Below are 16742 nucleotides of genomic sequence, written 5' to 3'. Positions count from 1 at the left end.
GACAAGGTTGATCTCAGTTATCTTTCCAAAGAAATGAGCAAAACATATGAGGAAATTCAGAAAAATATGACTGCTTACTTTGAGGATCACAGTGACAAAGAAATCCTGGTTCAGTGGCGGGGCCGATTTGACAACAAAATCAAGGAGTTTCACGAGGATCATATTAGAGGAGTGAAAAGAAAACTGGATGAAGTTATTCAGCAGAAGAATGCTCGTAAAAAGATGGACAGTAAGAAGGTGGAGTTTGAGACCAACCTGCTGCAAAAGAGCAAAGAACTTGCACACATGTTAAAAGACGTGGTACAAAATGAAGAGGAACTCAAAGCTCAGTTTGACTCTGTTTGGAGTCACTGGGTTACTGAATTAACCTCAGATACGAAACCCATTGAGGACATCAACATGGAAGAAGATCAGTCAGCTGTCCTTCAAGACCTTGGGACTGAATGGTCTCTCATCAATGAGTCAAAAAGGAATGGAAGATACAAAAACCTGTCAGAAGCTGGGAATTACTGGGGTTACATAACTCAAAAGAAGTACCAAAAACTCTATAGCGAAAGCCAACAATATCAAGAAAGTAAGAGGGAAACCAAGGACACAACTAGACAAGGCAAAGGTTATATGACATCTGCATTGGGTTATTTCCAACAAATGTTAGGACTTGCTTCGCCAGCACAACAAAATGAGGGACAAAATGAATCCAGGAATCCTTTTCCACATGAAGAACAGAAACTGATCAAATCCCTCATTAATGATGTAGAACGACAATCTCTTGAGGCCATCAAGAACAAACCTGTTGCAACAAGAGGCTACAGATCTACCTACCTGCAAGAAGTGGCCAAACATGTTCAAAAGAAAGTGACAGAATTTGAATCAGGCAAGAAATTTACATTTAAGAAAGAGTTTACAGTTGATCTCTCACTGTATGTTTTTGACAGGACAGCAAGTTGGCTTCTACAGTCTCACAACACATACAAACGCAACAATGACGCTCTCACATATTTGGACAGCAAGAAAAAGGAGTATTACAACATTTTCAGAAGCTATTGCAAAGGTAACTCATCTGCTGTGGTGTTTGGAGAAATGATCTGTGAAAAACTGAAGGTTTCTGCCCATGAGGCTGTCTGCAACAAGACTGCTGTTGATCTCGCAGGAGAAATGAGGTGCAATTACCCAGCATTCAGTGGGAACAGGTTGAACCTGGAGAAACACGTGTTGACGTCTCTAGCAGAGAAAGCAGAGTTCAGTAGATTCATCACCTACATACAAAATCCAAGAAGGCAAGTAGAGGCTTTCATAAAAGAAGAAGTAAAGAAATACATGTTCACAAATCACAAAGACAAAGGACTGAAGATACTCAAGAAAAATGCAGACGACATCAGCAAACATGCCAGTCAAGCTTTATTTGAAGCAACTGAGAAAGTCAAAAAGATGTCAGGAGATGTAGACATGTGGATGAAGGAATTTTCTGCTTCATTGAATAAGCTGGCATTTGATACCATTTGCTGTAAAAACTTCAGAGATATCAACAATTTTGATTTTCTAAGAGAAGAGATAGAGAAAGGCCTTAAATCCATCGTTGAAGGGATGAGTCGCCTCTCTCTGGAGATGGTGCAGGAGTGCAGGCAGAAGCCCGACCAAATTCTCATTGAGCAGCTGTGTAACTGCTGCTGGGAACGATGTCCATTCTGTGCAGCCGTTTGCATCAACACCCTTAAGGATCACAGTCCTGAAAAACACAGTGTTCCTTTTCATCGACCATCTGGAGTTGAAGGATGGCACACAAGAGGCACAGTGGATCTGGTCATTGATTTCTGCACCACATTAGTAGGAAGTGACAGATATTTCCGCCCCAATCATGACTCAGAGGAGAGAATAGCTTACAAACAGTATCCAACTGCTGGGGAGAGGTATGCATCATGGAGGATTACAGCAGATGCATCTATGCTGGCATACTGGAAATGGTTTGTCTGTCACTTTCAAAAGGAACTGGAAGACCACTATGACTTGAAATTCCAGGGCAGAGGAGAAATTCCCAGTGAGTGGAGAAACTACACTAAAAAAGAGGCCATTGAAAGTCTGGATGAAATGTGCAGATTGTGATAAAACTGCAGCAAATTGCAGCTCTATCTGCTTCCATTCAATGGAAATGTTTAGGAAGAAGCCAAGAATAAACCACATATTATCTGATCACGTTTAATTCAGTTCTAAACAGAGTTAGTTATCCTAGATTGTGATGTGTAAGGATCTGTGGATATGGCTTGAAGGGAACTTCAGCATGTTGTCCGTCTGATTATTAGTGATTCATTTTAAGATGATGATATAAATTATGGCACAGATCAGAATGAAGACTTTGTCTGAAGGTCTGACTCTGAAATATGACAGATTCATGCTTTTTGCAAGTTTAGACTGTGTGCAGAGTTCATTTTGCTTTCTAGAATTCATTCATCTCTCTCTTCCCCTGTCTGAATAAATATATGTACCAAGTTCTTTCTGGTTTTGAGTTATATTTAAGAGATCAGAATAAGAAGTTTTAGTTCATACAATGTTTTTCACTTTCTTTGTTTCAAACATTATGAAAATTCATCAGGAGGGAATTTAAAGAAGAAATGAAAAGAGAATTTCTGAGTTCATCACATGGACAGATTCTGATGAAACCAGGCTGTTGGCTGTGACTGGACTCCTGTTTTACTATTTTTACTGTAAACTATTACTATATATTTACATACTATATATTTTTTCAGTTTTTATTAAATCTTTCTAATCTTATCACACATGTCATCAAAGCTGGAGGTTTAATCCAAGTTTGAAAATAGAGTAAAGGAGAAAAATGTCACCCCTCCAGTTTAAATGGAAAGAATGCAGGATGTCATGTTGGGAGTTGGTGTCTTAAAAAAATCAAAAGTGTTTGATTTACTTCATTTGAAAGAGGACACGTGAGCCACAGTTTGTTGGAGTTTTTCCATTTTGTTTCTTATAGTTTTGGTCTCATTACAAAGATTAATAGAACATGCATATCTGAATTGTGGCATTTTTGTGAGCTTTCATGTCACAAAGTATTTGGCCCCACAGCAGCAAACTTCTTATTTCAACATTTTAAAGTTTCTTTTTCTTTTTTTTTGTGAATCTTTTGTTTTGATCAAGTTTTGTTCCCTGAATGTTTATTTTTTTGTTCAGTGAATGAATGGCTTCTTTCTCATGTTATATTCAGCAGTTATGTACTTGATATTCTTTTAAATGATATATCACCCATGTTATAATCAACATATTTTGACCTAATAAAGTTAAATCCAAAGAAATCTCTTTCTGAAAAGATTTTTTTTCTTTCTAATGTAATAAATAGATTTTGCGTCACATAATAGAGAAGCCTCTGTGTGGCCTGTGATGGACTGGCGACCTGCCCAGGGTGTAACCTGTCTCTCGCCCAGTGGTAGCTGGGATAGGCTGCAGCCCCCCGCAACCCTGAATTGGATTAAGTGGGTATAGAAAATGGATGGATGGATGCTTTAATGCAAAAAAATTAAATGAAATAAAAAAGTTCAAGAAGCCATCCCATATAAAAAAAATGCAGTAACCTCCATCTGGGCCAAATTAAAATGAAAAAATCTGGACTAATATTTTAATTCTTGGCTGTGCCCCACCTCCAGTGGGGACAATCCTCTGATACAGCACTTACATGTGCACCAGGTAGCATCTCTGTATGCATGTGCATCCGCCTAAATGAACAAGCATAAACACACTAGTTGTTGAATTTGCTAACCAATGAGAGCTTGTCAGGAAGCAGTGTGCAGTGACTGGAAAGCCCCTTTCCAACTCAAGAGGTATTACCCAGTTCAGAAGGAATTTAGTTAGTTCTTTAGGTTTAAGTCCAAATCAGAAGTTAGAATTTTCTAGAACTGGTGGAGTGAAGAAAAAAAGGTTGAGTGGACCAATGGTTTGTTTTAAATGATCCTGTGATGATGCTGCTGAGGAGGGAACTATGGTGACCATGGAATAATAGGGCTGTGGCCAGAAAGCTAAGAATCCTCTCACAGAGAGCATATAACTTTCGAACCTGACGGTAAATGTCCTCATCATCTGAAAGACGGTCTGTCAGCACATGACCAAGATATTTTACTTCATTTGAGACGTTCAGTAAGATCCCAGACAGCTTAAAATTAGGGAAAGCCCTATATTAGTCTTCTTTAGTGCGACATATCAGAATTACACTTTTTGATGGATTGAATTTAACGTCATGTAGTTCACTATGTACCAAACATACATAAAGCAGCTTCTGAAGACCAGCTGAACTTGGATTAAAAACCACTAAGTCGTCAGCATACGTCAAGTGTTTTACAACTGTGTCTCCAACCATACAGCCAGTTCTACACAGATTTAACTGCTTAGAAAGGTCATTCAAATAAAAAATGAACAATGCAGGGGATAAAATGTTTCCTTGTCTGACACCATTACTGACCCGGAAGGGTGCAGTCACACAGGTGTCCCACTTAACCTGAATGGTTTGATTAGCAAACCAATGACATACATCTTACTATATATTTAGGCACACCAGCTTGACTCAATTTTAGAAATAGATTTCTGTGATTTACAAGGTCAAAGGCCTTTATGGCATCTAAGAAGCAATATTTCATATTTATAAAATATGATTTTACTAATAGCAATTGAATTTTTTAGTACCACTGCAGCTACTTTTTCAAGCATACGAGTGTTTTTGTTTCAGTTAGAATCCATTTTAAATGGACACAATTCAGTAATGTGACACAGACACAGTCATGTCAGAACCACAGCACAGGTTTCTAGGATTGGATTATTGATCAATGACATGAACAAATGTAATTTTCGTTTGTAATTATTTTTATTGAAACATTATAATAAGATCATATTTAATTATTAAACAACAAATAGATCAAACAAGAAGTAAAAGTTCATTACTTTTCCTGAATTTTTAAAATGCCTGATTTTATTATTGCCAAAGTTTGTAGCATTAATAATCACTTCAATTTGCAAGCTGGAAAATGTCAATTATATTATTATTAATAATAATAACTTAAATATTTACTTGGCACATTTTGGGTTTAAGTTTGGAGTTCTGCTTGGTCAGTGAAAGCGATTTTAATGTTTAACTGTTTTAATCACGATTGATTGGGTTTCATATTTGCTTTCAACATATCCTTTGAATGCGTTTTAAATAATGTATCCCTCATCATTTACATCAGACAATTTGAGCCAGAGGAAACAAAACTCATCTTGCAGCACCCCATTGTGTATAAATGCCTGTTGCTTTAGGTCGTGAGTACAGATAACCATCATTCAGTGTGTGAAGGATCTGCTCCCACAAACCCACTTTTCTGTGTTTGTTTCACATCAGTTCAACTTGGTACTGACAAATGTAGCCAGATCGGCTAAAATATAGCTTAAGCAACTAAAGTACAAATCTCTCTACATCTTATTCAGTTCAGTTATAGCAGCAGATGTTCTGCATCTCGGGACTAAAAACCTCCATTCAGCCAAACAGTCAAACCTAACTACAGTTCAGTGATTGTCCCATAGTTTCCAGTTATAATGTCTGATATGTGTCTGTCTGTGTGGAAATATAAACGTGTGTTATCTCAGTAAGCTGGTGAATAAATCAACCATTTCAAACAAAGCAAGTAAGCAGTCAGCAGTCACACATGGACCCAGGTGTCCTCGGGTAGATGGAAGCTATATTATGGCTCCTACAAATTGTAATAATTTGTTCGGTACTGAGGCATGAACGAATTTGATTAATGTATGTTTGTTTTGGAACATGACATTCAAAACTGTTTCAAGGCTGATTCATCTTGAGGAAAGAATAGATTAGAACATACTACACTGAGGTTAAATTATACTAAAACATCAAACAAAATAGTATAGGTGCGTTATTATAAACCATTTTATTCCGAAATCATTTAAAGAAAAGGTGATTTGTGCGTTATTATGGGACATTGTCAAAGGTAAATGTTTGTCTTTAGTGTCATTCTAAAAGTTTAAAAGCTTTATGTGCAGCTGTTATGAAGAAAGGCAACAATGACAAACACTTTGCAAAAATAACATCTGGCTGAAAGTGAGTACCATGAAACAAATTTGCCACAGCCAGGCTTTCTTTTTGTTTGCTGGTTGGACAAAACCTAATTTTTGATATTGAGTATTGTGAATGAGATTCTTAAGTTTTCTTTATCAACCCTCTTTATCTACCTCTTTGGGCTCTGTGTGCACTCATAGAAAAAGGGATGCTTTACATGCTGTTTGATCCTTGTTCCCCACATGATACACTAATCACCTGACACTATTCAATAAGAGGAACAGGAGCAGGTTGATGAAGGAAAAGTGTGAAAAATATAACAGCCATTACAGCAAAAACCAACAGGTTTCTGCAGTTAAGACGAGAGAAATCCATCCACCTGTTTTGATCTGCTAATTCAAGGTCGCATTTTGGGGGCTCTCATGCTGTTCCCAGGCCAAAAGGGATATATATAATATTCCTCCTGCTTGTTGTGCGTGTGCCCTGGGATCTCTTCCCTGTTGAATATGCCTGAAAACCTCCAAAAGGTGGTGATCAGGAGGCATCCTAACCAGATACCCAAAACACTCAGCTATAACATGCACCCTCAGGAAGCAGAGATTCCTCACCCCATATCTAAGGCAGAGCCCAGCCTTCCTCTGAAGGAAACTTATTTCAGAGTTTGTATCAGTGATCTCATTAGCAACTACCCAAATTTCGTAATTCGAGGCTTTAAAAATGGACCAGAAAATAGAAGTAAATTTGAGTGTTTAGCTCAGGGGGTTGGGCTCAGAAACTAGTAATACAGGATGTGGATGTTTTGATGTGATTAATTATTACAGGTTAAGTTGTAACGCAAGCCATGTTTTTTAACTTAACTATGTTGTTTATAATATCTAACCTTGACCAAGTACACCATAATATCTTGTCATGTCAAACCATATAATTTTATATACCTAATCCTAACCATCACAGTGACTAAATGCAGAAAATAACATTTCAAAAATGCTATTCAAGTCAAATTACTTGAAGGGCTCAGGCAGACGAGGATCCTGAACTCGCAGTGAAAAACTTCATCCAAAATCAACTGAAACTTCCAGTAGATGTAGTGAAAAACATTACTTTTCACCGAGTCCACCGCCTGGGAGGGAAGAGACCTGATGCCCGCCGACCGAGACCGATTGTGGCCAAGTTCGAGCATTACCAACAGAAGGTCCGGGTGAGGGGACGCGGCAGGGAGCTGAGAGGAACGGACTTCAGCGTCAACGACCAGTTTCCCAAAGAAATCCTGGAAAGACGCAGAGTTCTGTTCCCCATCCGGAGAAAGTTCATGGAAGGAGGCTCCCGAGCTGTCATCGCGGTGGATAAATTATTCATCAACGGGCAGCTGTACCGCGACCAGGAAACCACTCCTTGGCTCTTCTAAACTGCAGGTGATCTGTATTCGTTAACTTGTATGAATCATTTCACTGTAGATGACATAAGTAAGATGAAATAATCTATCCAATTCACAGTTATCTATCAAGGCAAAAATATATAGCTCACTGCCAGTCTCACCAGCATAGGATATATGCAGTTCATATTTGTTTATTTGGGTATGTTTTTTTGTTTTCGTTTTTGTTTTTTCTATCTCACACTAACACTCTTTTGCACTGTTTTTCTATTCTGTCTTTCTTCCCCAACCCGCTGCGTTTCCACCTTAATAAGTAATGTTAACAAGCACGGCGCACATAGAGTTTTGAGCAGAGCACATAATCAAGTTCCACACAGCATCGACAGCGCAAGTACATATTGTAGCAAGCCCAGACTGACAACTGAAACACCAACAATGGCATGTTCATGGAAGCATATATGCACACACACGCACGGGATGCTTTTAGCAAGCATCCAGCACTCACTGCGTTAGTCTGAGCATGTCCACGCTGAGGTTTATCTCATGGAATGTGCATGGAGCTGGGTCCAGGGAGAAGAGATTAAAAATCTCCAATAAATTGAAGGATTTACAGGCGGACATTGTTTTATTACAGGAGATTCATTTATCAAAGACTGTAGCTGATGTTCTCACCACAGCACAGTTTCCTCATGTGTACTCAGCCTGTTACAACTCCAGACAAAGAGGTGTAGCCATTCTGATAAATAGAAGAGTAAATTTCACCGTAAACAACACAGTTATAGATCCAGAAGGTAGATTTCTAATAGTTAATTTATCTATTCAAAATATGAATTTATGCATTGCAAATATATATGGTCCAAATGTGGATGACCCCTCATTTTTTCACTCCTTTTTCACTTCACTCTCTGATCACTCAGATAACACACTCATCATAGGAGAGGACTTTAACATGGTATTAGACTCAGGAGTAGACAGACTCAGTACTTCAGGAAGTCAGCAGAACTGGCAGTCCACGAATATTGTTAAACAGTATATGAAAGATTTTGGTCTTTGTGATGCTTGGCGCTCCCACCACCCCACTCTTAGAGAATACACCTTCTTCTCACCGGTACACCACTCATATTCAAGAATAGATTGTTTCTTAGTTAGCAGTTCCTTGATGAGGGATATTTCAGACACCAAAATCCACCCCATCACTATCAGTGATCACGCTCCAGTTTCTATCACACTGAAGAATAACAGAGTTACACCACCAGCTAGGAATTGGAGATTTAATACATCATTACTAAAAGACCCTGATTTTATTAATTATTTCAAAAGGGAATGGTCTGTATATTTAGAAAATAATGACCTGCCAGGAATGTCAGCTTGTACTCTTTGGGAAGCCGGAAAAGCAGTTATGAGAGGCAAAATAATCTCTTTTTCATCAAATAAGAAAAAGAGGGAAAGTTCAAGGATTTCAGATTTAGAACTCTGGATTAAATCATTAGAAATTGTCTACAGTACCTCCAAAGAGGAACACACACTGAATGAACTAAGAAAAGCTAAACTTGAATTAAACAAAATTATTGATAAACAAACACAGTTTCTGATACAAAGACTTCGCTTGGAGAACTTTGAGCACGGCAATAAATCTGGAAGGTTCCTAGCTAACCAACTAAAGAGAAACAAAGAGAAAACAACAATCACTTCTGTTAAAGACTCAAAAGGAAATGTCACCCATGACCCCGATGTAATCAACAATGCTTTTAGGGACTTCTATAAAACCTTATATTCATCACAAAATGATCCATCAGACAGTAACATAGATCAGTTTCTTAGTAATATCAACCTTCCAAAATTACAAACCGAACAGGCAATGGCTCTGGATTCATCTCTTTCAATAGGAGAACTCCATGAAGCCCTTCAACATATGCCTAGTAACAAAGCCCCGGGACCAGATGGTTTTCCAGCAGAGTTCTACAAAGAATTTTGGACTGTTTTGGCACCTGCATTTCACAAAATGGTATTACAAGTTAAGCAGAATGGCAGATTATCCCCACACATGAACTCTGCTAACATTATCTTGCTACAGAAACCAGGAAAAGACCCCATACTTCCATCCAGCTACCGCCCAATATCTCTAATAAATGCAGACCTCAAAATAATTTGTAAAGCCCTTGCCAAAAGAATGGAAAAAATAACTCCACTTATAATACATCCTGACCAGACAGGTTTTATAAAGGGTAGACACTCATCCACAAACACTCGCAGGCTATTTAATCTCATAGACTATTCTAACATCAACAACCGGGAAACCACAATAGTCTCTCTAGATGCAGAAAAAGCATTTGATCGAGTGAACTGGAAATTTTTATTCGCAGCATTAAACAAATTTGGGTTTGGGTCACACTTCATCAACTGGATAAGGATATTATATAGCTCCCCAAATGCGTGTGTCAGGACAAATGATCAAACCTCTACAAGCTTCAGTCTGCAGAGAGGTACAAGACAGGGTTGCCCACTTTCTCCCTCACTTTATGCTATTTTCATCGAACCTTTAGCAGCTGCTATCAGACAAGATAGAAATATTAAAGGCATCCAACCCCAAAATATTGAGCATAAAATAAGTCTTTATGCTGATGATGTTTTACTTTTCCTTCAGAACTCTCAAACGTCTCTCACTCACACGATCACTCATGAATAAATTCTCAGCACTTTCTGACTACTCTATGAATTGGTCTAAGACCACAGTTCTGCCCATTAACTGCAGAGTCCAGAATATACCTGCGATCACTTTACAGTCAGGAAATATTAGATATTTAGGCATAAACATTTCCTCCTGGCTCTCAGAGCTAACAAAGCTAAATTATGTGCAATTATTAAAGACCGTAGAGGACGATCTCTCTCGTTGGATATTAATACCTATATTACTTATGGGGAGAGTTACAACCATTAAAATGATGATACTACCAAAAGTTAATTATTTGTTCTCAATGATCCCCATAAAACCATCTGCTATGCCGGGTGGCCGGGCCGCTCTGGCGTGGGTGGTGGTGCTGGGCCTGGGCCCTGGTGGCTGGGCGCTGCCTTGCGCCCGGGGGGGGCCCTGCCTGTGCCTGGGGGGGCTGGGTTGCCCTGGATGCGCCACAGTATGGGTGGGTTGGTGCAGGTCCTGGTGCCGGGCTTGTTGCTCTGGGACCTCCAAGGTGTCAGCAGATGGTTGGTTTTTTTTCAGGGTGTTGGGGCGTGCGGTGGGGGGGGGGGGGGGGGGGGGGGGGGGGCGGTGCTTTTCCCCTGTTGGGGGGGGCCTGGGGGGGCCTGGGTGATGGTGGGTTTCAGGCCCGGGCTGCTGCGACTGGTGTGACCGGGTGGTTTGTTTGTTTGTTTTTTGTTGTTGTTTGTTTGTTTTTTGTAGAGGTCCTCCGGGGTGGGGTGGGGCGGGATGGGTACCTTCTGGGGGTACAGTAGCTCCCGGAATATGGTCGCTGCAGGCCCCGAGCCTGGTGGACATCAGCCCCTCCTGCCCTGGGTTGGCTCCCAGGTAGCGGGGATGCCTATTGCAGCCAGTCCCTGGCTGCCCATATCCCCATACCCCTCTCCCTTCTGGCTCCTGTACACAGCACACACTCACACATGAAGGGTTTTGGGGGCATGTGTGTTCGGTGGGGTGTAGTGGATGGGGCCACGTAGGTGGTCCCCTTTGGTTGCACTCTGCAGTTCCCCGCCCCTGTTTTAATTACACCTTAGACATTACTACTTATCAAACACACTCACACACACACATTAGGTCTTGGGGGGTGGTTACACTGAGTGGCATCTGGTGGGCGGGGCTCTTTGGGTATGTAGGCTGCCCAGAGGGCCGCGCTCCCAGTTCTACAAGTTTGGCTGCCCCTCAATTTTAATCGCTCACTATTAGAAAATATTGAAGAGCCAGAAGGGTGAGGGGAGGGGTCTTCTTCCCACACCCCTGCTTCCTGGTTGCTGCTCGGGGCGGGAGGGGCCAAGAGGATTAATTAATTGTTCTGCTGGTTCGGGGTCTGTGGTGGCTGGGGGGCTGCTGGCCCCCTGGTGTGCCCGCTGCACTACACCCCAGCGGAGTCGAGAGAGGGAGGACGTGTGGATGTATGGGACGTGAAAGTGTGTGTGGTAATGATTGGGCCTGGATCTGGGACTTGCTGTCGCCTGGCCTGCCTGTGCTTCTCCCGATGGGGGGGGTGGCGTTGCCTCTCCCCGCTGCTCGCGACTTCACCCACCTGTGGGCACGTCTTGACTCCCAGGGCACTTGGCCAGGGGCGCTGGGGCAGGCGCTGACCCACTGTGTGGCTGTCTGGGGCGCTTGGCCCTCCTGGGTATTGGGTGGGCCTCTGCCGGGGGGTTTGGGGGCGCTCGGGCTCCTGGGGCCGGGTCCAGTGCACGGCCCGTGTCTGGGCGGCTGGGGCCTGGCGGGGTCAGTGGGCTGTTGCCCCTGGCTCTCGGAGGGCCTCTGCCCTATGCTTATGGGGGCTCTGTCCGGGGGCTTCCTCTGCAGTCTTCTGGGTGGATGCGTGGTTGTCCCTGCGGTGGGCTTCATGGGTTCTGTGCTCCGTGGGGGCTGCTGGTGGCCTGGGTCGTGTGGCCCTCTCTGCCTGCTTCTGATTGCTTGGGGGGGCTGTGGATTGTGGCTCTGTACACTTATACACTCATAACTAAGCACGGTTATCATGTAGGTCCTGTGCCATGGGTGTTGCATGTTCTCTCACACACACACACACACACACACACACACACACACACACACACACACACACACACATTAGTCCAGTAGCATGCTCGCTAAGCAGTTGATGTATTATCATGTCGTCTCAGGTCATCTATATCCACAGCTGTGTTGTATGCGATTACCGCTTCTTGTGCTTGTTTTTGTTTGTTTGTGTGTTTGTTTTTTCTCTGCTTGTCTGCTTTCAGGTGCTCCTGGTGGCGCTAAGGCTGGATTCCCCTCAGAGGCCATGGATTGTTGTCTGTTTTGTTTTTTACAGGTGTAGCAGCTGGTTGTCTGGTTTTTGTTTCTATTTTTGTTCTGTTTCCTCTTCTTTCCTCTTCTTCTTTCCTTGTCCCCCGGTCCGGTTCAGTTCTATTACATGTCATATATTGTCAACAGAAATAAATAAATGGGCATCAAGGGGAGCTTTACATTTATAAAACTTCCCTTGGCAAAGCAAATCTGTTTGACATCAAAGGTATTCAGACTACAATTCTGCTGCCATAATGCTGAACAGGACAAGGGGGAAAAAAAAAAGTGAAGATAACATTCCTTTTTAGTACACCATGCTCTGTCAGGAACAATGGATGAAGGTAGGACCCAGAAGTAGTTCTTCAATTTAAAAAAAAAAAAGGTTTATTCCAAAAAACGAGGCGCAAGAACAGAAAGCCGGATAATCAAAAATACTTAACTATGAAGAAACAAGACTAGGAGGCAAAACCAGACTTAACTTTCGGTACTGTGGCATGAAGGGTTGGTGAGGATTCTGCAATGAGTGCAAGTGAACCTAGAAACTAAATACTGTGGGGAAGTGATTAGTGATGACGTGCAGCTGAGAACACAAACAGGTGACATGAGTGAACCTAACGTGACAGGGAAGAAACGTGACAAGAACCTGAAAACATGATGAGAAAGAAAACATAAGAAACTGAAAACAAGACTATTAAAACATAAACTGTGACATGTTTTTTCTCTCACCTGAGTTTTGATATACAACGGCTTCTTTGGCCTTGACATTTATGCAGTTATAATATGCAGACTTTTCAGACACACCCAAATAGAACTACATTCAAACAGACTCAGAACCTCAAACAAATGCCTGCATGAACAGAACTAATAATAATAATATAAAAAAATGTTTAAAAAATGACCTACTTACAGAGACACATAAGGGGAACTTAAATACTGGTTGAGCTAAACCATGTATAACACAAGGGGGAAAACGAAACAGAATCTCAAACAACAGAAAAAACACAATAAACCCCCAACACCCCAATGAACATGCAGCATATGGTTCAATCTGTTAAAGCTGAAGGCTGCAGTATGATGAAGTCCTCAGGCCTTGGCCACTTATTTTGCTGCACCAGGAAGGAGAAGCCAAATCACAGGTAACTCAAAAGAGAGAAAGAAATGAATGCAAAGTAAACAGAATTTGACCTTGCAGTGTTGCTACACTACATTGGCAAAAGTATTCACTCACCCATCCCAATAATTTAATTAAGATGTTCCAATCACGCCACAGGTGTATAAATTCAAGCACCTAGGCATGCAGACTGCTTCTACAAACATTTGTGAAAGAATGGGTCGCGCTCAGGAGCGCAGGTACCGTAATAGGATACCACCTGTGCAACACGTCCAGGTGTGAAATTTCCTTGCTACTAAATCTTCCACAGTCAACTGTCAGGGGTATTATAACGAAGTGGAAGCGATTGGGAACGAGAGCAACTCAGCCACAAAGTGGTAGGCCACGTAAAATGACAGCAATGCTGAGGCGCTATAGGCCGTCAATCGCTACAGACCTCCAAACTTCATTTGGCCCTCAGATTAGCTCAAGAACAGTGCATAGAGAGCTTCATGGAGTGGGTTTCCATGGCCGAGTATCTGCAACCAAGCCATATGTCAATCTTTTGAAGAGATCCATTTAATCTGTTTTGCTCCAATAACTTGAATGAATTTTGGCCCCATGAAATGTGTCTGTTGGTTCCAAGTGTAATGGAAAATTTTATTTAGCCTTATGCTTGTGTCTCATCATGCTTAAATCACTTGTAAGACTTGATATTCTTTCTCAGGCGTTAGATACACCAGATGTTACGGTAAAATATTTCTTTTGTTACTTGTGAAACTTGGTCTCCTTTTCCCAGGCATCACTTATAAGACTTAATCTTCAGAAGAGAGATACGGTGTTTCCAATCAAACATTTCTGTATTTCGTTGTTCATTTTGTTTTGTGCACTCCTCAATGCTGTCCAGCTCATCAAGAGAGAAGAAGAAGTAGCTTGCATACTTAGACATTTTTTTTCTTCTCCTGTGTTCGGGTCTTGCTCTCTCTGGTGCAAGAACTGTCAGGAGGTGGGCTGGTGGTTAGCACCGTCGCCTCGCAGCAGGAAGGTTCAACTCCAACTCCTGTGTGGAGTTTGCATGTTCTCCCTGTGTATGCGTGGGTACTCCAGCTTCCCACCGTCCAAAAAACATGCATGTTAGATTAATTGGTGACTCTGGAGTGAGTGTGCGCGTGTGTGGTTGTGCGACCTGTCCCGATGACCGCTTCGACCCGACCGACGGATTAAGCGGGTATAGAAAATGGGTGGATTTTAGGAAGCAGTCCAGAAAGTTGAGGAAGAAAACTCAGACATAGTGTGAAATTATTATAGCATGCAGATCAGGAAGATTCACCAAATCATAGTTTGTGTCTGAAAAACGTACCTCCTCAGCACTATTGGTTTTATACTGAACCACCATAAAGTGTTACAGTTATATAGACTGTACTATTGTCCACTATATTCTGTAATCTCAGTTTCTTGTAAATGAAATGGTTTCCGGGAAACTGCTCTTACTTTCGTTTATATTTTTAGCAACATCAAACGCGCAGAGTCCCACAGCCTATCACTGACCACGGGAGGAGTTTGTAAGGGCAGATGTATTTAAACCAACAGACATCTGATCTAACATTTCACACATCTGAAAGCCAGAGGACCATTCCTGACAAAGCAGCGACAGCTACACAGCTCAGACAGAGCTGAGACAATCAAAGGTGAGTTTGTATTTTTTTAACACTCTTGGCTGTACAGACTTGTGTTAAGATGTTCTTTAAAACTGTGCATATACACATATTCGTCATGCTCCTTCATTTTATAAACTGTTTACTTTAAGTCTAACATTTTAGAATTTACACAGAAATCATTTGATACCGTATTTTAGACTCAGACTTAGACAGACTTTATTGTCATTCAAAAACGCATTTGAACGAGATTGGGTTGCAAGGCTCCGAGAAGCAGAAGGCAGTCAGTATAAATATAAAGTAGAATAAAAATATAAAAGCAATAGAAACAATAGAACAAAAATGTATGATTTCTTTACAGAAATAAAAAATAAATACATTTTTGAAAAAAAAAATGGTAGTGCAATACAGTTCACATTGTCCAAATAAAGTGACTAGTGCCAAATGTTTTAATTTAAAATAAACCTTTTGCATGCCAAATCTGTTCTAACTCGCTTTACTATACTGAGCTGTGGCCTCCACAGAAAACTGCCCATTACCCTTCTGACTGGCAGTGCATAGTCCTGTCTTCACAGTTCAACTTGGCTTATCAGATCACACCTACAGATCAAAGATAACAAGTTATCAGCAAATACATTTGATTTGGTTTAACTCAAATATACATTTTATATGTACATTGATCAGTATTTGTCTTAATTTCTTTTCATTTTAACTATACAAATCTGAACACCTGCGCAAGTATACGCCCTATAAATGAGCTGCTTTTGAGCTGGACTTCGTCTTTAAACAGCAGCACAGTTGAGCCCTTCCAAGGGACACAGTCCAAAGGTTGAGTTTTTATAGAATCTCCATTTAGATTAACATGAAACAAACACTCCTCTGAAGTTAAGTAAAATCCAGCCTTTAGCAAACCTCCAAGTGATTTTGAACATAAACAGATATCCACCTTTCAGCAAAAAGAAAAGTATGTAGCCAATGAGGGAGTAAGTGTTTCAGGGTAACTGTTATTTTCCTCCAAATACAATGTACATATCTAAAATGGACCCATTAACTCTGTCATGCACTGTTGTTTAAATGCATCCTCTCTGTTCATGCCAAATAAAACAGGAAAAAAGACAAGTCTGCAGCTTTTTGAACAGCAGTATTTGGAACATTTCCCTGCCAATATCAGCAGGCAGGATTCATCAGGGTTACACTTTGAATGGTGTTGAACAGTTGCAGTGTTAAAGTATTATGGCAATTTCATGAGAAACTTTCTCTTGTATTTTAAAGATGAAAAGCAGATAAGATGGAGGAAAACAAAGACAACACACCAGCAGGAGGGGAGGGAGAATCTAAAACCAAACTGGTTTGCTCTGTGACAAGTGATGAAGGTAATCTAAACATTTAAAAATCATTTTTCAGGTATTTTGTTTCATAGACTAATCCTACGTGTACTTTACTTTCTCTTAAGGCCCTGCAGTCCAGGAGGAGAGTAACAATGACACCAAGGTGAGAACCAGATATTTTCTCCCTCTTTTAGATATCCTTACAGCAGTTTTACAACAATAAATATTTGCATAGTTTTTAAGTTATGACTTCTTTTTTATCAGCTCAGGATTATTGCACAACTC

The 16742-nt window shown here is 41.0% G+C and overlaps 1 protein-coding gene and 1 long non-coding RNA gene across 2 annotated transcripts in view; both read left to right on the top strand.

Annotated features, from left to right (window-relative positions):
• The window catches only part of LOC140272835 (interferon-induced very large GTPase 1-like), a 35619-nt gene that overhangs the window by 8659 nt on the left and 10218 nt on the right, over positions 1 to 16742 (top strand). The window lies entirely within an intron of this gene.
• LOC140273727 (uncharacterized) lies at positions 15845 to 16731 on the top strand. The gene is made up of 3 exons (XR_011908053.1): positions 15845 to 15957; positions 16402 to 16502; positions 16583 to 16731. It is a non-coding gene; the product is annotated as an uncharacterized lncRNA (long non-coding RNA).

Source organism: Leuresthes tenuis, unplaced genomic scaffold, assembly GCF_036924035.1.
Source record: "Leuresthes tenuis unplaced genomic scaffold, fLeuTen1.0.hap1 SCAF_17, whole genome shotgun sequence".
Classification (NCBI taxonomy): domain Eukaryota; kingdom Metazoa; phylum Chordata; class Actinopteri; order Atheriniformes; family Atherinopsidae; genus Leuresthes; species Leuresthes tenuis.
Note: the sequence above shows the minus strand (reverse complement) of the source record. Positions and strands in the feature narration are given on the sequence as shown.